The 23,274-nt window shown below is 37.2% G+C and overlaps 1 protein-coding gene across 3 annotated transcripts in view; it reads left to right on the top strand.

Annotated features, from left to right (window-relative positions):
- The first annotated feature begins 13,698 nt into the window (after nt 1-13,698).
- fermt1 (FERM domain containing kindlin 1) overlaps nt 13,699-23,274 on the top strand; it is a 73,181-nt gene continuing 63,605 nt past the window's right edge. For all 3 annotated transcript variants that reach the window (XM_048207659.1, XM_048207657.1, XM_048207658.1), the window contains exons 1-2: nt 13,699-13,967; nt 14,418-14,506. The gene's annotated coding sequence lies outside the window, so the exon portion shown is untranslated. The remainder of the gene's footprint in view (nt 13,968-14,417; nt 14,507-23,274) is intronic.

Raw genomic sequence — 23,274 nt, 5'->3', positions numbered from 1 at the left:
TATATATATATGTATATGTATATGTATACACTGTACAAATTGTGAATAAAAAAAGGAATGCAATAATTTACAAATCTCATAAACTTATATTTTATTCACAATAGAATATAGATAACATATCAAATGTTGAAAGTGAGACATTTTAAAATGGGTATAAAAAGTGCCTCTCAGAGTGGCAGTGTCTCTCAGAAGTCAAGATGGGCAGAGGATCACCAATTCCCCCAATGCTGCGGCGAAAAATAGTGGAGCAATATCAGAAAGGAGTTTCTCAGAGAAAAACTGCAAAGAGTTTGAAGTTATCATCATCTACAGTGCATAATATCATCCAAAGATTCAGAGAATCTGGAACAATCTCTGTGCGTAAGGGTCAAGGCCGGAAAACCATACTGGATGCCCGTGATCTTCGGGCCCTTAGACGGCACTGCATCACATACAGGAATGCTACTGTAATGGAAATCACAACATGGGCTCAGGAATACTTCCAGAAAACATTGTCGGTGAACACAATCCACCGTGCCATTCATCATTGCCGGCTAAAACTCTATAGGTCAAAAAAGAAGCCATATCTAAACATGATCCAGAAGCGCAGGCGTTTTCTCTGGGCCAAGACTCATTTAAAATGGACTGTGGCAAAGTGGAAAACTGTTCTGTGGTCAGACGAATCAAAATTTAAAGTTCTTTTTGGAAAACTGGGATGCCATGTCATCCGGACTAAAGAGGACAAGGACAACCCAAGTTGTTATCAGCGCTCAGTTCAGAAGCCTGCATCTCTGATGGTATGGGGTTGCATGAGTGCGTGTGGCATGGGCAGCTTACACATCTGGAAAGGCACCATCAATGCTGAAAGGTATATCCAAGTTCTAGAACAACATATGCTCCCATCCAGATGTCGTCTCTTTCAGGACGACGTCATCGACGACATCATGACAATGCCAGACCACATACTGCATCAATTACAACATCATGGCTGCGTAGAAGAAGGATCCGGGTACTGAAATGGCCAGCCTGCAGTCCAGATCTTTCACCCATAAAAAACATTTGGCGCATCATAAAGAAGAAGGTGTGACAAAGAAGACCTAAGACAGTTGAGCAACTAGAAGTCTGTATTAGACAAGAATGGGACAACATTCCTATTCCTAAACTTGAGCAACTTGTCTCCTCAGTCCCCAGATGTTTGCAGACTGTTATAAAAAGAAGAGGGGATGCCACACAGTGGTAAACATGGCCTTGTCCCAACTTTTTTGAGATGTGTTGATGCCATGAAATTTAAAATCAACTTATTTTTCCCTTAAAATGATATATATATATATAGACTATATTTTTTGTTGTGAAAGTTGTAAATAAAAAAGACATTTTACAAGAAAATACTGTTTCAGATTTACGTTAATCCAGTGTGTAACTTTGCTGTTTCATGTTTGTGAAATTTACTAGCAATTTTTTCCACACCATTTTTTTTTTTCAGTGTAGAACTTTAAATATGCATAATGAAACTTTTTGTTGTTATTTTTTCTGCAGGTTGTTTAACTAGTAGGTGGTGACTTTTTGAGTGAGTAACTTTGGGTAAGTAATTGAGTCAGTTTCATTCGACAGCACATATTCATTCCTCAACAAAACAAGTGACTGTCTTTATGAGCGAGTCACTGAGTCATTCACTTAACCAAGTTAAAAACACTGATTCGTTCAGTCTTTATGAAAGAGTCTTTAAAGGGTTAGTTCACCCAAAAATGAAAATTCTGTCATTAATTACTCACCCTCATGTCGTTCCACACCCGTAAGACATTCATCTTCCGAACACAAATTAAGATATTTTTCATAAAATCCGATGGCTCAGTGAGGCCTCCATTGCCAGCAAGATAATTTACACTTTCAAACACCCAGAAATGTACTAAAAACATATTTAAAACAGTTCATGTGACTACAGTGGTTCAACCTTAAAGTTATGAAGTGACAATAATACTTTTTGTGCGCCAAAAAAACAAAATAACGACTTTATTCAACAATCTAGTAATGGGCGATTTCAAAACACTGCTTCATGAAGCTTCGAAACTTTACGTATCTTTTGTTTCGAGTCAGCAGTTTGGAGTGTGTATCAAACTGCCAAAGACACACCCCCCAGTGGTGAACCATTGAAATTTCGAAACACTTATGACATAATGAAGTCTCGTTTCTTTAAATCACGTGATTTTTGCAGTTTGATACACAAAAAAACAAAAGATTCGTATAGCTTCAAAGCTTCATGAAGCCGTGTTTTGAAATCGCCCATTTAGGGAAGTGACACTTTCATTTGCCAATAATTTGCACAGCTGACATGTTCAAAAACTGATTCATTCAGTAATTAAATATTATTTGATTGTGTGTGTGTGTTGAATCTCTTGAACTGCAATTCAGAAAATAATGTGAAATTGTAATTTAGTTATTCAGTTAATTGTGCGTGTCTATAAGAAAAATTTTCTATATTTTATATTTGCTCCAAAGTTCCGAATATGATTTTTTTAGAATCTCATTCTTGCTTTTGTCAATTAAAAGGCGGTTAAAATGTGGAGTTTTTTTTTGTTTTTGTTTTTTCCTTTACCATCTCTGTCACCACCTACTTTCCTTGTAGGTGGAAAACTTGAACTTAATACTTAATTGGTAACACTTTACAATAAGGTTCATTAGTTAAACATTAGTTAATGTATTAACTAACATGAACTAACCATGAGCAATACATTTGTTACTATATTTACTAATCTTTGTTAACGTTAGTTAATGAAAATACAGTTGTTCATTGTTTGTTCATGTTACTTCACAGTGCATTAACTAATGTTAACAAGATTTTAATAATGTATTAGTAAATGTTGAAATTAACATTAACAAAGATTAATACATGCTGTATAAGTTAACTAATGTAGTAAACTAATGTTTACTAATGAACCTTATTGTAAAGTGTTACCGCTTAATTATACTTAAGATCTCATTTTGTTTCACAGAAGAAAGAAAGAAAGAAAGAAAGAAAGAAAGAAAGAAAGAAAGAAAGAAAGAAAGAAGGAAAAAAAGAAAGAGAAAGAATAAAAGAAAGAAAGAGTGGAGCAACATGAGGGTGAGTAAATAATGGCAAAATGTAAATGTTTTGGGTGAACTATTTATTTAAAAGCATTTTCCTGTTAAATTCAGACAGTGAATCTCAAGTCAGGAGTGGGGGCATTTACAAAAGACAACAGCAAAGTTTTACAAGAGGGTTACAACAGCACGGTACCGTGGCAAGGTGTACGGCAAAGCTCGGCTGTCAGTCATCTCTTCTGTGTGTCAGAGGAATGCGTAAGTGCCCATGCCGCCAACCTGCATGCAGCTCAGTGTGGAAATGTAGGCCACACTGCAAATATTTGGTTTGGATTGAGAAATTGAATTATACTGGCACGGAAAGCCAAGAAATAAAAAAGAGCAACCTTGGGAACCATTATGCAAAGTGAATGGAGGCTTCAAACCGAGTGCTACTGGTTTTCATTTGGACAGGAAAAATCCCTCAGTCGCAAAACCAATCTGCTTAAATAAACGCTTCCCCAAATCTATCTTTGCCTTGGGAGTAAGCTGTTGGGTTCGCAGTGCCTCGGGTAGTTCATTTGGGTTTTTTACTCCAGACGTCTATAGATTTCATCTACATTTTGTTCAGTTTTTGTTTTTCCCAATGGCCCATGTATGGTTCTGGTAAGAACTGCAGACTGAAACAGCATGTAGTTATGCTTATGTGATGGTCTGATACAGGTGACAAAACATAAAAGCTGCTAGAAAGGAAAAGTAATTAACTTTGAATTAAGTTACAGTAGACCAGCTTTCAAAACTGGGAGCAAATTGGGAGTAAAATGTGGATTAAAGTCTTCTACTGGTCGCTTTAGCATCTCATGTGGCTCTTGAAATGTTTCCTGCAATGAACATAACAGATAACATTTCTGCAGAGTTGCTGTAACGTATCACACGTCAGATCTGCAAATGCATGTGTGTGGTACCCTACAACATCCAATGCCTTTGGCTAGATTAGTTAGGGTTTAAAGACATTTAATATTCTTTAATATTATTAAACTGACTACACTGACACTATTGGATGAGAACGAAACTCGAGCTAAATTGCTCTGGATGTTGAATTGCTCTGAATCAAATTTATGCAGTTATTTAACTGAACTGAATCCACATTGAACTGACTCGAGCTGAATAACAACACTTGTCTTCTGTAGTGCTGCTCATAGCTGAATTGAACTTGTTTCATAATTGATTTTTTACAGTTATTGAACTGAGCTGAATCAACACTGAACTGACTTGAGCTCAATAATGACACTATTGTCTGTTTAGAGCTGCTTGAATTAGATTTTGTCTCATATCTGATGAATTTGCTTCATCGATGAAGCTGCTTTGAAACAATCTGTATGACTTGACAAAATAATGGCCTCGTCGGGTTCCATCGCAATGCACGGCTTACACTTTCCGTGCATAAAGCGAAAATAAAACAAAATTGAGACAAAAATGCCAACACTTGTAGTAACTGACAGGCATTCCAACATGGCCGGCTATGTAGAAGCTCATGGCCTTGGCGTTTGCTTTGTTTGCTCACAGCTGAGGCACAGAAGAAAGGGAGGACCATCAGGAAAGGGCCAGCTTTGACAATTCCTACACAAAGGCAGCACTGTTGTCTAACAGTGTCCAGTCTGTTTCAGTGAAGTTTGCACTGTTCCACAGGCACATTTCATGGAACAGTAAGCAAGCAAGGCCAGAAACAGGCCTATTGAGTAGGGTGATACCACTCCTAACAGGGCCAAACCAGGGCTTGGTTCTCCTCCCTTTGAAAAGGTCAGAGGCCTCTAATTGCCCAACAATCTTACTGTGTTGTGCAGGTGTTCATCCACAAAGTCACATGAGGACTGGACTGTGGGAAGAGAGCGATCTAGGCTGCTTTTGAAGGACAATCGCTGATCTGAGGCTCTGAGTGAGTGTTACAAAGATCTCAGCTGTTCATAGTGTCTTTATTGCTCAGGAGTTGGTCTCTAATAGACTTAAAGGGTTAGTTCACACAGAAATGAAAATTCTGTCCTCGTTTGCACAGCCTTATGTTGTCTTAAACCCACAAGCCTTTGGTTCATCTTCAAACACAAATTAAGATTGTTTTGAAGAAAAGCTTAGGTGATGTATGTGAAAATTACATTTTAAATCCTAAGATAAATAAAAAATTAGTTCTGTTCATCATATAAAGCAATCTTCTCTCTTTACAAGACTTGGATTAAACCACTCGATTCATATGGATTTGTTTTACGATGCATTTATGACCTTCTAAAGGAGAAACAGAAACCTCTGAGGTTTCATTCAGAATATCTTAATTGGTGTTTTGAAGATTAATCAAAGTCTTATAAGTTTGGTACGACGTGTAAATGATGACAGAGCTTTATTTTTTGGGTGAAGTATCCCTTTAATGAAGTTCTTATTTATGTTTGATTCAACAGTCGTAATGGGTTTGTTTGTCGCTCGAATTCGCCACAATGCTGCTTGGTGTAAAAGTAGCTTCTGTGTGAGCTGTGCTTCATACAGTCACTAATGTGACCACACTTTTAGTCAGGGAGAAAATAGCTTAAATTCTTTTCTAATTAACTTACTTTTGATTAAAGACTGGTATCTGTGCAATAGTCTTTTCTTCCCTATACTTCCCGAGTAAAAGCTTCTCGAACAAGAAAAAATGTAGGGTGGGACTTGATTGGATGGTTGAGGTTTGCTATTGGTGGATCTCATATGATTGACAGGCTGCCCCGCCTTCACGTCAGTAAACAAGTCATCAAAAAAGTGAAAAGATGTCGCTGCAAGAGTGAGGGAAAGTTATTTAAGATTATGAGGGCACATGTATGAAAAAAAAGGGCACGGATAAATCATTATCCGTGAATAAAAATAAATATTAAAAAAACTAGAACTGACAACATTGTGACTTTAAGAAGTACAAAAACTTTCAGGTGTTCCTGTTGTTCAAACAGTAGAGCATGATGCTAGCAACGCCATTGTAATGGGTTCGATTCTTAGGGAACGCATGAAATTATAAAAAATGTGTACCTTGAATGCAATGCAAGTCACTTTGGAGAAAAGCGTCCACCAATGCATACATGTAAATGCATAGTGATAAGATTCACTGATACAGACTGCCACCTAATGGGCGTTCCATATGTCACATTGCTGTAATGCTAACGAAATGGATGATGAAAAACTGATCAGTGAAATACCTTGAATTCTTTGCCATACACCACAGATTTATCAAAGACAACTTGCGAAAATCAATTATCGACAATTCAGGTTAGCTTCAGAATTCGTTATATAAAATAGCATTATTCAACACAACTTTTTGTCAGTCTGCAAAATACATATATTTGTTATTTACATTTGCACCATTTCAGTCATCACTGACCACCCGTAGCTATAGCTTTTGGAAATGACTGGCAAAAGGAAACGAGCGGACAGGACCAGAGTTCCCCACATCAGTCACTCTGCCTCTGATAGGTGGTTTCCAGTTTCATAATGACAGACTGAGAGACTTGTATTAAAAGTCTCCCATGCCTCTTCGACTCTGACTGACGTCAGACTTAAAAATAAGAGCATGACAGCATTTCTATGGGAGACTCCATCCTCATAATGTACATTTCCAATGAGTGGCTAAACTGAGGAGAAAGGGGTGTCCAGAGGGAAAATTTTATTGGTGAGATTTTTATTGCTCAGGAAACTTGATGCAGTTCTCAATTATGGCTCATTTAAGTCTCCTAAGAAATAAAAATAGACATATATGAGTAATTTGCTAACATAATATGGAAGTCCCTTTTTTTTTTTTTTGCTATATCTCAATTTTGTCATTTTATGTCATAATTATGATTTAACAAAGCATTTATTTTTTCATATGGGTCGAAAATGGGCTTCCATAACATAATCTGTCAAATGAATACAGAATACATTTGGTCTTGGTAATATTTAATGAGAAATATTTTATATTAAGATAAATCTGATCATAGTTTGAGGCATTGTTGAGATCTCTTCAGAAACTCTATAGCATGTGATATTTTTGAAATGATTTAATCTCCACTTTTGTTTACAAAAACTGAAGAAATCTCAAGAAATCTCTTTTGTGAAAGGCTGTGCACTTTTTCGTAGGTTATCATTTACCTATTTTGCACAAGTTATAACATACAATTGGCACATAAAGTACAATTTTTCCGAGTAACAGAGCCACATAGAATTCTGTGAGATGAGAATGTTTTCAAACAAAAATAAGCCTATAACCGAATGTATCCTGTATCCCGTACCTTCAGAGCCTCAGGGAACACAGCTCTACCTCAGAATTTAATTTAGCCCGAGCCGCAAAACAAAACCAACACAGGCGATTATATACACAAGTATATATTTAGCTCTGTTTGAACAGATCTGCTCCATTCCTGCCGGTTTCTCAAGTAGTGTCCTGGAGGAAGGTAACGCGAAATCAATTTGGCTCGACGCACCGTCATAACAAACACAGCCTTGTTTCTGGAAGTTTGCAAACGGACTGCACTGTTGGTTTTCTCTTCACTGGCAGCCCGAGTCAGAATGACCTCATGGCAGCACCTGCTGCACAGTGCGCTGCCTTAAAGGAAATGCCACGACCTTTAGTGGCCCCTGACCTTTTGTAGCTAACGTAAACTCATTACGCACCCCGAGCCTGAGGGAGGTCGCTTCGGAGGCTCGGAGAAAGGGAACGCGTCGCCTAATCAGCACTCTCCGCCCTCGATTTGGAGCATGTAATTGGGCGCCGTCCTCCAAAAAAAACCAACCCTCATTATCTCACACTTTCAAACGGGGCCGCCGCAAGGTGGGCGTGGAGACGGGCTCAACGGGGGTCTCGCATCCCATCCGAAAGGAAATCTCAAGCCGCTCAAAAGCCGCCTTTGTCTCCCGTCACTCAGGAGCAATTACAGCCCGTCAAAATAGTTTTTTTTCTGGGCCGCAGCGACGTGTTAATGGGCCCAGGGTTGGGTGTGAGGAGCAACCCGGTCTGTGCACACGGAACTGGGGTCAGAGGTTAATAGGGGCCCTATGATGTGGCAGATGAGCTTTCGGCAAGCTTTCCTCGCTGAGAACAATGACGAGATAATGTGATACAATTAGGCGGACAGCTACTCGCTCCGATTTGATCCCAGATAAAAGGCAGCGAGCCGACACCGAGCCGGGACATGCCTGTCCAATCGGGTGTAGCGAACATCTAACAGCAGGGAGTCATTTGAAGAGACCGTAAGGTTCACGTCAGTCGGACCTCAAGGCAACGCACGCTCGAGCACAACTGTGCGAGTTCACATGTGGAGGAAGCGCATTAGGCCAAAGTGAAATATAAAACATTCATCGAAAGTCTCGAAAATGCGTTTAAGCTGCCCGACTTAGGATGCACCTGAAACACAGCTCGCAACAATGTTCCCTTCATGGTTGTGGCTCATATTTCAAAGCTGTGAAACTCACAGCGTGAAGATTAATGTGGGACTGTATCCTCTATTGATTTAAGCTCCACCACATTAAGGAAAAACCTGGAACCTCTCAGAGATGAAAAGATTTCTGGCTGATGTTTACGGCCCAACTGGATGCGGTTTTCACATGCAAAATGAACACTTTATCAGATTTTCGATATAACGCGGCCCACTAATCACGCCGAGATTACATCGCTTCTGGTCCGAGTGTGGAGGTAAGGCACGGTTCATGGGAAGCAACTGTTTTTGTTGGTGTTGTTTTTGTTGTGGGAGTGTGCGTGTTAACCTTTGCGATTCATCATCGATGCAACGCATGTCCTCCTTGGGGAAAACATGGATCATTCGCCACATAAATATGGTCTTCAAAGCAGCTTGGAAGTTATGACTTTATGTTTAAATCCTCAGGATGAATCGCTGGAAGGAAGCGGCATGCTGCATCGACCAGATCGGATTTGTTTAATCTGTGCCGACTGTGAGCGGAGATCAAGGGAAGTGACGACGCCCCTTAAAAGCAAACCTTCATTAGGCCGAAAACGAGTAGCTGCGGAAGTTACAGGTGGGGTCGCCTGAGGTTAATGCCAATCCGAGTGTCCTGACAGCACATCTCCTGTGACGGGACAAGGTCATGCGTTTGCTTTCACTGGACCTAATGAGCTTTAACAGATTTTGACTTTCTCTTCCCTTCTCTGCCAATCACAGGTCGCCCCTTTTCCCGGGAGATGACATTCCCGTTTGTTTTTCGGCAAGGAGGCCTGGTGTATCACAGTGGGTGGGTTCAGCTCTCCAGCTCTGAAGTCATGCGAGGAAGAGGTGGAGGAGATGGGTGTAGATACGACACGGGACGCTTTTATGACATCTTGCATCATGATGCTTGTGTGTTGCCCTGTTTAGTTTGATGCTAAACAATGTTGTTACAGGATGTTCTGACTTTCAACCAGGCCTGGGGAGGTTCAGGGAAAATTATTATTGGTGAGATTTTCATTTTTCAGGAAACTTCATGCTGTTCTCAATGATGATTTATTTAAGTCTCATGTGTCTCCTAAGAAATGAAAATGGACACAAATGAGTAATTTGTTAAATACTATGAAAGCCCATTTCCACCACATAAGGAAAACAAAATCATGCCGTGGTAAATCATAGTTAAGACAGAGAGTCAAAATTTATGACCTAAAAAAGTATGATATAAAGTCAACATTTTGTCATAATTTTGACTTAGTATTTCATAGTTGACTTTTAATGTCATAATTTAGACTTTTTATCTCATAATTGACTTGGTATGTTATAATTTAAAATGTATATGTCATAATTATGACTTAAATCTCATGATTTTGACATTTTATCTCATAATTATGACTTTTTAATGTCATATTTTAAACTTTTTTATCTCATAATTATGACTTAGGATGTTATAATTGTAACTTTTTATGTCATAATTATATGACTTATAATTATGACTTTTTTAATGTCATGTTTTTGACAATTTATCTCATTATGACTTTTTAATGTCATATATCTCATAATTATGACTTAGGATGTTATCATTTTAACTTTTTATGTCATAATTATGACTTTGTTAATGTCACATTTTTGGCATTTTATTTCATAATTATGACTTATGTCATGATTTTGATTTTTATCTCATAATTATGACTTATTGTGTTATAATTTTAACTTATGTCATAATTATATGACTTTTATGTCATAATTATGACTTTATTGTCACTATTTTGACATTTTATCTCATAATTGAAAAATTTTGTCAACTTTTTATGTCATAATTATGTACGGAAGAGGATTAGGGCCAAGCAATAATAAAAAAAAGCAAAAATAAGCAAAAATAAAACCATCTCGAGATTAAAGTTGTTAAATTTCGAGAAAAAACTCGTTAAATTTCGAGAAAAAAGTCGAAATAAAATGTTGAGAATAAACTCGTTAAATTACGAGAAAAAAGTCGTTAAATTTCGAGAAAAAAGTCGAAATAAAATGTTGAGAATAAACTCGTTAAATTACGAGAAAAAAGTCATTAAATTTCAAGAAAAAAGTCGAAATAAAATGTTGAGAATAAACTCGTTAAATTACGAGAAAAAAGTCGTTAAATTACGAGAAAAAAGTCGTTAAATTACGAGAAAAAAGTAAATAAAATGTTGAGAATAAACTCGTTAAATTACGAGAAAAAAGTCATTAAATTTCAAGAAAAAAGTCGAAATAAAATGTTGAGAATAAACTCGTTAAATTACGAGAAAAAAAGTCGTTAAATTATGAGAACAAATTCGTAATTTAACGACTAATTCCCATAATTTAATGAGTTTATTCTCAACATTTTATCTCCACTTTTTTCTCGAAATTTAGCGACATTTTTCTCATAATTTAACGAATTTGTTCTCGTAATTTAACAACTTTTTTCTTGTAATTTAATGACTTTATTCTCAACATTTTATCTCGACCTTTTTCTCAAAATTTAACGAGTTTTTTTCTCGAAATTTAACGAGTTTTTTCTCGAAATTTAACGAGTTTTTTCTCGAAATTTAACAACTTTAATCTCGAGATGGTTTTATTTTTTTATTATTGCTTGGCTCTAATCCTCTTCCGGAATTATGACTTTTAAATGTCATAATTTTGACATTTATCTCATAATTATGACTTTAATGTCATATTTTAAACTTTTTTTACCATTATCATTACAGGATGTTATTTTAACTTTTTCTGTAATAAAAATGACTTTTAAACATCATAATTTTTGTACTTTTTACCTCGTAATTCTGACTTAGTATTTTATAATTGTAACATTTTATGTCATAATTATGATTTACCAATTTTTTTTTTTTTTTTTTTTTTTTTCCCATATGTGATGGAAATGGACTTCCATAACATAATCTGTAAAAATTAATGCAGATTTGATCATTTGGTCTTGGTAATATTAAATGAGAAATATTTGAATCCATATTTAGATAAATCTGATCATAGTTCTGAAACTCTAGAGCATATGATATTTTTTAAAATGATTTAATATCCACTTTATGTATTTAGGAGAGTGGGCGTAAACAATGTTGTTACAGGATGTTCTAACTTTGAAAGGAAGACAAATGCAGGGCAGGCGGAGAAAAAGATGGAGTCTGTTCTCCTCAAGCCATGCCAACACACCTGCTACTATTCACTTCAGAGGAAATGGACACTCGGTGGATGAGAGGCTGTTGGCCAGGGGACAGAAACCACCGCAGCTCCAAATTAGAAACAGGAAGAAATGTGGGTAACGCTCCGATTAAAACCGTCTTCCCCACATGGACTCAATATACTCGAGCCCAGCTCCTTCTCTGGAAACCCAAAACCCCACAGCACTATTTTATATCACAGTCAACAAACACGCTGTGTTGGAACGCCGATGGCATTGGCTTTTGCTGAGATGGTCGGCGATGTTTACAAACTCTGCAAATACTCTGCACTCTTATAGAGCGCTTCAGTCGAGCTATATGATTAATGCTCTCCTGTGCCATGCGCAGCCTTTTCACTCTCATCTAAATATTTGGGGAAATGTTAGTAAAACTGTCTCGGAGAACGTTGCGCAACTATTTTACTGTAAGAGTTATGGGATGTCCTGGAACGTTCAGTTATACTCGGTTAGAAAAGGTACTGAAGTGTCTTGCCTAGAAATAATGACCAAGAAGAGGTCAATTCTTTTTTTAGTCGATCCTTATCTCATGCCATCTATGAAGAGGCCCTGAAGGGGAAGGCAGGGTGAGATGGAGTAAGACATTCCCCCTGCGTTTAATTGTTAAAAGTTTAAAAATGAACTAAACCTCATCTCAAAGAATTTATTGAATTATGATACCATCAATAATCTTGAATTTTCAAGATCAAACTTTGTGGGTTAAAGGGTGTATCTATATATATATATATATATATATATATATATATATATATATATATATATATATATATATATATATATATATATATATATATGTGTGTGTGTGTGTGTGTATGTGTGTATAAATGTATATATATATATACACCCTTTAACCCACCAAGTTTGATCTTGAAAATTCAAAAAATATAGGCATTTTTAGGCATATATAGGCATTTTTTTTATATATTTTTACTAGTGGGTACAGGACACTATAGTTCATTTATGTAAGTGAGGATAGCAAAATAAATAAACTGTGACCCAAAATTTCTTCATGCAGTGGACTACCAGTAAAATTCATAAAATTATTCAGACACTTTGACCTGACCATGTTTTACTTAAGTGTTATCTGACATAATTAAGATTATTTTTTTCTGACACAGTTTTACTCTGAGATCTTGTCATATTTCATTACTATTTATAGTGATATTACCAACTATAGTGAATAAACTGTATTAATGAATTAAATGTTCAAGGTGTCTGAATAAATTTTGGTTTTACTGTATTTATTTATTTATTTATTTATTTATCAAAGCATCCATCCATATGCCAAACCATTTGTTGGGAGTATATGCCTGCATGTATTTATTTATTTTATGTATTATTTTAATTTCAGATTTTTTTAAAGTAATTATTATAATATAATATAATATAATATAATATAATATAATATAATATAATATATATTTCAATGGAAAATTATAAAATTTTTACAAATATAATTATATTAATTATTGTATTAAAAATATTAAAAACATTTGCTTTAGTATTGTTAAATAGATTTTACATATTATACAGATTAAGTTTATCCTCTGGTGTTTGTTGCTACCCCGGTTCATGATTTTGTACCACAAGAGCTAATTTGGCAAATGTTTCCATTTATTTCCCTGAATAATGTATTAGTTGACGCATGTTGTGCCTATCTCTAAATTTGCTACAGTTTAACTGTAAATGCACACTGAACTCTTCCCCATTCTACATGTGGTGCACATTTACAGAATTTGTTGTTCCTTTGTCATTCTAAAAACCTGCCTTCGACAAACCTGTTGGTTTCATGTATTTCAAATCAGGCATATACAAGATGGCTCAAGAAGAGCTCGAGAATGTGTTTGAGCTAGAGAAGGGACCAAGAGAAAAAAGGAGAGCCAATGCTTGGCCCTAACCAAACATTCCCGTCCCGTTCTCTCACACATCTGTAAGGATATGTGATCTTTCAACTGTTCTGTCGAATAGATTCTGGTGTTCGGAATGTCCCGCTCTAACTTTCCCACAGCAGACTATTAGTGCTGCACTCGCTGTCAACAGGCGGCCGGCGGGGACAAATGGGGCGGAACCGAATGAAAGAGGAGACACAAAAAAAGCGATGCACCGAAAGGATGAATTAGGAGGGAAATGAATGTTGAAATATGCCCATTGCCCTTTTGCGTTCACCTTTGACCTTTGACCTGCTGATACTTTCCTCCTTTTTGCCTGACAACCACTCTCCGGCATTTCCTGCCCTCCTTGCGAACATAGAGGTGTCCGCTTGGAGACGTTGAGCCTGAGCGCCATGCGTTGGAATGAATTATGCCGTCTTTATCAGAAAGGTATGCCAAGAAAAATAATGAAAGAACCAAGTGACTTTAATTATACACTCTTAAAAAAAAAGGTTCCAAAAGTTTTTTTTTTTTTTTTTTTTAGCAGCGATACCATAGAAGAAACGTGAACAGATCTTAAAAGAACCTCTCTTTTTTTCTTAGTGTAAAGAACGTTTTACTAATTTAATAATCATGTTTTCACTATAAAGGACCTTTTGTGGAATATAAAGGTTCCATGGAACCATACATGTCATTAAAGAACCTTTATTTTTAAGAGTGTGTACATGACTTCTGAATCATAAAAGCCATGTTGCACATGCAAAGAGCGTTACTCTTCATAATAAATCAGTTTTTGACTGTAATGTGCTAGGATGCAGTCACTGATGGGGTGGGCTGAAGCAGAGCGCTGGCACTCGTCTCCGCTTTATGATCTTATGGCCAGATGTTTATGTTCCATAGGCTGGAGTGGAAAGCTGCCATGACATCAGCCAGAGGACAGCAGGATTCTGGGCCTGGGACAGGAAGTGACTCACAGGAAGTGAGCTGAGGTGAGGCAGGCATAAGGCAATCCATCTCTTCTGTACACACACACACACACACACGCTGGTTAAGTCTACCTCATCGCAGCCACATTTATGTAAGAGGCAGTCGCATACAAAAGTTTTAAGAGCTTAACCCGAGGAAGGCGATGGCATGCATCAAACAACCTTCGCAATCAAACTCAGATGTATTCAGGCCTAAATTTAACATTTGATGTATTTGAATTGCATATAATTTCCATCCATTTGGATTACACGGTTTTAACATAAACTAATAAACATAAAGTGATGCATATTTGGTGGAAACGGGTACGATTTTTGTAATAGTACTAATAAACTGAATGTGTTTTAAATGCACAATAACCAGGTTTATTTATGTATTGTTTTATTTGTTGTTTATTTATTTCACTGTTTATGCATTTTAACTGAATGAATTGAATTGATTGATGAACATAATGAACAGATTTGTGCAATTTGAATAATATGATTATTTGAAGTCATTTTTTTTTGTTTGTTTTTGTGCAGAAACCTTGACTATTTCTTACCTGTTGACTGACGAATATGCATCACACTAAAAGGGACCTATAATGCCTCTTTTTACAAGATGTAATATAAGTCTCTGGTGTCCCCAGAATGTGTCTGTGACGTTTCAGCTCAAAATACCCCACAGATCATTTATTGACAAATTTGTCAAATTTGCCCCTATTTGGGTGTGAGCAAAAACACACCGCTTTTGTGTGTGTCCCTTTAAATGCAAATAAGCTGCTGCTCCCGGTCCCCTTTCCAGAAGAGGGCGGAGCTTTAACAGCTCGCGCTTCGGTTGCTCAACAACAACAACAACAAAAGCTGGAGAGACACAGGAAGAAGTTACAACTTTTAGAATAAAACTGGATGTTTCTGAATGGTTAGTGAATAAATTTATGTAGTTGTTGTGGAGTTGATTAAACTCATCCACCAGCATATGCCGTCATGTTAATCTTTTGTGCAAATCCAGCGTTGAATTGACCCTCGTTTGTGAAGCAGTCCGGCATAAAATGATGGCATGACAACAACACTCTACTACAACAACTCTTTCTCTTCTCTAAAGCAGCCCAACATGGCCTCGCCCCCTTTGTTGCATGTTCACGAGGGCGGGGTTTATGTAAATTTTAGGGTTTGTGATGTCACCAACCCAGGAAGAAGCTCGTTGTAGTCCCTACCAGCCGTTTGTTGTAGTCCTTAAAAAGTGATTTCTGTAAAAGAAAATATCTCCCTTTACATTGAAATTTGAGCTTCGTAATTTTGCAGATGTTGTTTATGCTCAAACAGCAACATTACACAATTTTAACTAAAGTTAAAAAAGTGAAATCATAATCAAGAACCCCTTTAAGTTTATTAGTTTATGTTAAAACTGTATAATCTAAACTATTCAAATATATAAATCTAACATTTTTATAGGCCAAAATATTATAGATATAAATATATAGAATTGAACCGCGAACACAAATGTAAGTCCGAACCGATGCAATTAAACTTTACAGTCACCCATTTCTCAGTAAATATAGTATTTACCGCTCAAGTTACTCATTTCCATCCAACTTCCAGATGACGTCCGAACAAGAAGCGTCATGCTAATTGGTTGGTATGGCATGACATTACTCATTCTCTGAAGTGCATGGCAGAATTTGGCTCAAACTTATCGACATTGACTGGTGCCATGAATCAGGCTGGGCTGGCATGCCTTGTGTCCCTGACCAGCGTTGCCTAGTGCTTCATATGTAGCCTGTTACACTAATGGGAAACGTGTGAGGAGGGAATTAACGCCATACCACCCAGGGTAGCGAACCTTACCCACCCTCAACCGGCTCCAAGGCCCTGCAGCTGGCTGCAACCCCATGTTAATCCATTCTAAGCAGCAGGTTCAAGACTAGGCTTTGCAGTTAGGCCACCAACGGCGAGGTGTGTGTGTCCTTAACCGTACTTTTTTCAACACAAACTAGCCTGATTAGCCCGAGTGTACACTGAACGCGTTTACTTTTGAGAGAGAATCAACATGACATTGATACAGTCCTTGAACGTAACTCATTTGCAGCGAAAAACCAGAGCAGATGTATTCAAAAAAGTCTTCAAAAACATTTTTTCAGCAATATAGCGTATTGTATATCAGCTTCTTAGAGCGCTCCATATGTACGGCGAATCAGCTGGGTTTGGAGCCGGAGGAAAACTTAATGTGAAAGATCAATGCCATCTGCTGCTGTGATCCTTGAGGATACTAACATCTGTGATGGAACTGGGACTGCAAGTGTACAGTGAACTATAGGGTTGCTTTAGTAATCTTGTAATCCGCCAAGCTTTAGCATTTGCAGGTGAACTATTAATGTGTTTCTGATTTGTAAACACATCAAAATGTTCTCAATCATCCAGTGTTATTTTCTCTTGAATGGGTCACGTTCACGTCTAGGTGCCTGTTGTTTGGCACAGTGTGTATTCTTTCCAAGGTGCCTCAGACGTATTCAGAATTGTAAGGAAAATAGAGTTAAGAAAATCCCAGGTCATATTTCACTCTAAAATCAGAGGAAAAACTGTGTAAATTATTCATTTTAATAATAAAAGTTAAAAATGATTTTGTCCAGACAGTGCATTCTTCAGAATGGTTTTCCTCCCTTAATAAGAGAGATAATTAGAGGTTCCTTATATATTGTTTAATTGTTATATGTGCACATACATTACTGCTACTGCTCAAAAGTTTTTTTAAAGCAGTATCTACAGTGTCCTCCACAAATATTGGCACCCTTAGTAAATATGAGCAAAGGCGGCTGTGAAAATAAATCTGCATTGTTTATCTTTTTGATCTTTCATTAAAAAAATTCACAAAATTCTAACCTTTCATTTAAGTAAAACAATTGAAAATGGGTGCAAAAGCTCATTATGAAATGGATGTTTTTCTCTAGTTCATGTTGGCCACAATTATTGGCACCCAATTATTGCAATGTCCTTTTCCCAAGATAACAAGCTCTGAGTCTTCTTCTATAATGCCTGATGAGTTTGGAGAACACCTGAGAAGAGATCAGAGATCATTCCTTCATGCAGAATCTCTCCAGATCCTTCAGATTCCAGCTCCATGTTGGTGCTTCTTCTCTTCAGTTCACTCCACTCATTTTCTTTAGGTTTCAGGTCAGGGAACTGGGATGGCCATGGCAGAAGCTTCATTTCGTGCTCGGTGACACATTTTTGTGTTGGTTTTGATGTGTGTTTTGGATCATTGTCCTGATGGACGATCCAACCACAGCCCATTATTGGATTTCTAGCAGAAGTGGTCAGGTTTTGATTTTTTATCTGTTAGTATTTGATAGAATCCATGACACCATGTATCTGAACAAGATGTCCAGGACCTCTAGCAGAAAAATAGGCTCAAAGCATTAAAGATCCAGCAGCATATTTAACCGTGGGCATGGGGTACTTTTTATCCATGTGTGCACCAAACCCATCTGGTGGGTTTGCTGCCAAAAAGCTATTTTTTTTGTTTCATCTGACCATAGAAGCCGGTCCCATTTGAAGTTCCAGTCTTGTCTGACAACTGAATATGCTGGAGTTTGTTTTTGGATGAGCAAAGAAGGATTTTTCTTGAAACAACTTGAACAACTTGTGGGGATGTAGGTGCTGTTCATTTTTTTAGGCTTTCTGAGACTCAAGACTCAACTAATTTCTGCAATTCTCCAGCTGTGATCCTTGAAGAGTCTTTGGCCACTCAAACTTTCCTCCTCACCGCGCATTAGGACGATATAGACACACGTCCTCTTCCAGGCAGATTTGTAACATCTTTAGTTGATTGAAACTTCTTAATTATTTCCCTGATGGTGGAAATGGGGATCTTCAATGCGTTAGCTTTTTTCTTATACCCATTTTCTATTTTGTGAAGCTCAATGATCTTTTGCTGCACATCAGAACTATATTATTTGTTTTTTCTCATTTTGGTGAATGTTTAAGGGGATTTGGCCTTTGTGTTTACATATATTTGTACTCCTGTGGAAATTGTGCAGTCATGGCTGCACAATTTCATGCTCCTTGTCACCCTGGTGTGCTAAAAAATGTAAATGTGAATGGGAATATACTTCAGAGATATTTGACTATGAAGAATTTCTAGGGATGCCAATAATTGTGGCAAACGTATTGGAGAAAAACATTTATTTCATAATGAGCTTTTCCCCCCATTTTCAATTCTTTTCCTTCAATGAAAGGTTAGAATTTTGTGAATTTTTTGAATGAAAGATCAAAAAAATAAACAATGCAGATTTTTTTTCACAGCCACCTTTGCTCATATTTACTAAGGGTGCCAATATTTGTGGAGGCACTGTATATGCTCACTATGGTTGCATTTATTTGATCAAAAATGTCTTCAAAAACATTTTTTCAACAATATAGCATATTGTATATCAACTTCTTAAAGTTCCATATGTATATATAATAAAAATAAATATGTTTAGAAATATAGAAAATATAGCCTTTTCTTATAAGAAAGTACTTAACATATAGGCTTTTTCAGAATACTGACCATGTATTTTCTTATTATTAACCGTATTTTTGATGCTTAAAAAAGAAATTTGTTTGTATATCAGAGTTTGTACAAGGTGCTTAATGTGCTTTAAGTAGGCTACTTGAATTTAGTTTTTGAAATTGAAGTCTTGGAAAACCCTTGAAAACAGCCATATTTATGAAGATGTACTTGAAAAGTGCTAGAATTATTGAAAGACAATATATATGAAATTGGTGTTTAATGTTTCGAAAAAACACATAATTAATGCTGCAGCCCATCTGATATAGATATAGAGCCATTTTGCATGGCTATGAGTGTGATATTGTTTATACATTTCTAAGTATATGATACAGCTTTCATTCTTCAGGTCAGTCATATTTTCATGGGGAGAAAAAAAAATCAATTTGAATGAGGAAAGCAATATATTTGTCATAGTATCCTTTCAGTGGTTAAGGGTTTTAGCACACCAACATTATTATATAAAATATTATTTGTTGAATAGTAATTGCCATTACAAACTTTGTATTTAATATATATTATTACATAAGTTGCAAGTAGTATAAAAAAAAAAAAAACAATATTTTTAGTGCAAACAAGACATTAGATTTCAGTATAATAAATTGGTAATTAGTTTCATTGACATTTAGGGTGCTTTCACACTTGTTTCGATTGCCTGGACCGAACCCGAGTTCGATTGCTCCCCCCTCCCCCTGCGCCCACTGGACTGTGTTCACATTATTTGGGTCCGACCCGCGGTTCGTTTGCGTCATCAAACCAGCAACTGTTTACTAGTGATGGGATTTATGGCTCTTTGAGGGGATCCGGATCTTCGCGATCCGTTCCTTTCAAAGAGCCGTTCAAAAGAACGGCTCTTTTGGCTCTTTTTAAATATTTTGTCAGTTTTAAGAAGCCAGCTTGGGGGCATCTCAGTTTATCCTGGAAATAATCACTGGGAGGAATGATGAGGTGAGATTTGTAGTCAAATAATTAAAACTCGGATATCACACACCAATATCTGAGTTTGAATTATTCTGAAATATTGATTATTACCTCATTTGTCATGTGTGGACTATATTCCATAGGGTTGCACAAATCCCTCTGCTTAGACAGTGACATCACTATTTTGGATTTACCTTTAGTACAAAGTGTGTGTGTGTGTGTGTGTGTGTGTGTGTGTGTGTGTGTGTGTGTGTGTAAAGCTACGTTGACTTATGTTATTCATACAATACCTACTCACAAATAAACATCAAAAACAAAGCCGGCTGCAATGAATTTCTGTGCAAAACAGCTTTTACTACAAACACTTCCACACAAGAACATTGTTATCACACAAGAACATTTTGATAGAAAACAAAAAAATATTTAAAGTAGATAAAATTAGAATAAATAAAATGGAAATGTCTACATACTACATACTATTACTACTGTAAACTTTGCAAATAGGACATCAGCCCCTTCAACTTCCGCTCCTACCCAATGACAGAGGAACGCAGGGTTTTTTCCACTGGAGTACTCACGTGAAGGATGCGTGCACAACTAATAACTAATATCATCACGCTATAAAGGGTTGGCCTGCGCTGGGTGCGCCCCTCCACCTATAACTGTTCTGTCTCGCGGAGGAGCTCATTTGTGTGCATCTGTGTGAAACACGCATAGGAAAAAAGAACGACAGAAAGAACGGCTCCCCTCCAGCCGCGACTCGGCTCCCATCGTTCATGTTTATGAGCCGTTCAAAAGAATCGGTTCGTTCGCGAACGTCACAACTCTACTGTTTACTCCGTTGCTTAGTAACGATGGCACAGGAGAAGGCGGCAAAATGCATAACGTTGCTCTCCTCACTTTTATATTTTTGTTTTTGAACCGTTGGTTTTGTTCATAACGGCTCTTGCGTCTATCTGCCGCGAATGTAGAATGCTGAAGGCGAGCAGAAATGAGAAAAGCTACGCTACAGCTCTCTGTTTGCAGCACGTCGGTCACGCTCGTCGGGAAAGTGAGTGAAAAACACACACAAACACACATTTTTTATCAAATTATACGGCATTAATAGCGGTTCACTTCCCCAATTTGGTACGTTTGCATTTATATCAGAAGCCAACTGTACCGGAGTTCACTTGAACCGCACCCCAGACAACTCTTTTTAAGTGGACTCGGGTACGGTTCGCGGGTGCGCTCCCGAGTTCAGAAGACCGTGTTCACATCATCCAAACGTACCGAACTCTGACGTCAATCCCGGGTGCGCACCAAAAGTGCTAATGTGAAAGCACCCTTAGTTACATTGACATTTACATTTTGTTCCGTCCCATCTTTTAATAAGAATCGTATGTAAGCAATAAGGTACGAGAGGCTGTGCTGTATTGTGAATAAGTCACGGCTGAAGGGCGTTCAACCGTGACTTATTCACGACACAGCACTAGCCTCAAGTACCTTATTGCTTTTATAAAAGGGATACCACACAATACAAATATTAAAGCCAAAAATATGTATCAGTGCAACTTTCATGAAGTAAACTTTCACTAAAAGCCTTCCTTCCTCTGGAAAAATAGTCCCTGACCGTGAACAGCAACAAAAGTGACATTATTACGCCATTAGATGGCGGCAAAGACTGTCTTTATGAGTGTGTCAGTCAGTAGTGAAGACTTTTACATTGAAAAGACTGAATTGTTTTGAACACGGAACAAAACGAAACTGACAAATGCTTTGACTAGCACTGTCAGTCACGGGAAAACCCCTTAACCGTTAAAAGGACAAGATATCGCAGCAGACAACTTTTTATTATAGACATTGGACTGACCTGAAGGAAAATGCTAAATCTGAATGCAGGTAATACTCGCTCACTCAATCTCTTTCTCACAATACTCTTCTACATAATACAGTAAGCTTCAATGAACAATATCAACTGAGAACAATCAATTTACGTTGCTAAGAGTGATTGCTAAGGGTGTTGTGTGGTGATACACAGAATCGTTGGGTAAAGCGGTCATAGCCGTGTTTTATTGTGCATAAATCACAGCTATTGACCAATCAGAATCAAGTGACCGTTTTATAAGAAAATGTATGCACTCTTTCTATTTGCTGTTTTAAGTGCTGAAAGTTCTAAGGCTTTGTTAATTTGCCACAGTTATTGCATACTTTGCATCTGCACTTTATTTGCACCTTTTTGAAAGATAGGGTTTGAATGATAATAAAGATATTGTTTGATAAGTGAGATCTCTGATTGTATTCCTTAAAAACCAAAAAAGTAGTACTTGAAAAGTCCTCGAAAGTCCTGGAATTTCATTTAACAGTATCTGTACAAACCCTTTTTTCCTCTTGATTTTGGGATGAAATGTGACCTGGACATGTCTTCGTGAGATTCACTTGAACATGTCCATTAGTTGAGCCATCCAAACAGGACCTTACCTAAGTGCATGCATCACCAAAATTCCTGTAAAGATAGAGAACAGATAGACCACCAACTGCGTTTAGCGCTGCGCTACAGCTGCCCTTCAGAAACAAACACCCCAAATATCTCCTTTGACCATCTGTTTACATGCTTGCTCACTAGAGTGTTCCAAACTGAAACATCCTCCACGCAAAGCTTTTATGAGAAACATCAAAATGCTTTCATACACCAAGTCACTGTACTGCCATGGTTACCATCAGCCAATAAATGTCAAGAAAAATGACCAAAGTTTACTACACAGAGTCTCTGGGGAACATGAGCGATGTGGTTTACTGTGAGGGGAAAGAGGCCTGTGTCCCAACAACAAATAGTTGAAGGTATGAGTCGCAGTGTGCTGGCACTGAATCAGAGCAAACAGTGGATCTGACATGAGGCCACGAGAGGGTTCTGACTCACTCGGTCTGAGGCACCTGCTCTGTGGGTGTGTTTGTGTGTGTTCATGTGTTTGCTTGTGGGTTCGTGTGTTGGTGCAAAGAAAAATGACTTGTCTCTATTCTGAGAGGATGCCATGGTGATTAGTGTGCTCAACAAATGGTGCATGGGTTCGGGGACATACAAAAAAATTTTTTTTAGCAACAATAAGTGTGCATTCTAAGATACAAACACATATTTGTGCATTTTATTGTCCTGTGCCACACTGTAAAAACAGATTTTTTTGGAAGTTGTAAATGAAACAAAGCTTATTTGAATACATTTTACATGAAAATACACTATTTCGGCCTTTCTACTTCAAAATGTCAAGTTTTAAGTCTTACTTGCTTTTTCTTTGTAATTATTTGTGTAAAATCTATTCAATTTTTTCAGTGCAGGCAAAAAAAAAAA

This window comes from Megalobrama amblycephala, linkage group LG11 (genome assembly GCF_018812025.1).
Source record: "Megalobrama amblycephala isolate DHTTF-2021 linkage group LG11, ASM1881202v1, whole genome shotgun sequence".
Taxonomy (NCBI): Eukaryota; Metazoa; Chordata; class Actinopteri; order Cypriniformes; family Xenocyprididae; genus Megalobrama; species Megalobrama amblycephala.
The sequence above is the reverse complement of the archived record's forward strand: the minus strand, read 5'-3'. Positions and strand labels throughout refer to the sequence as shown.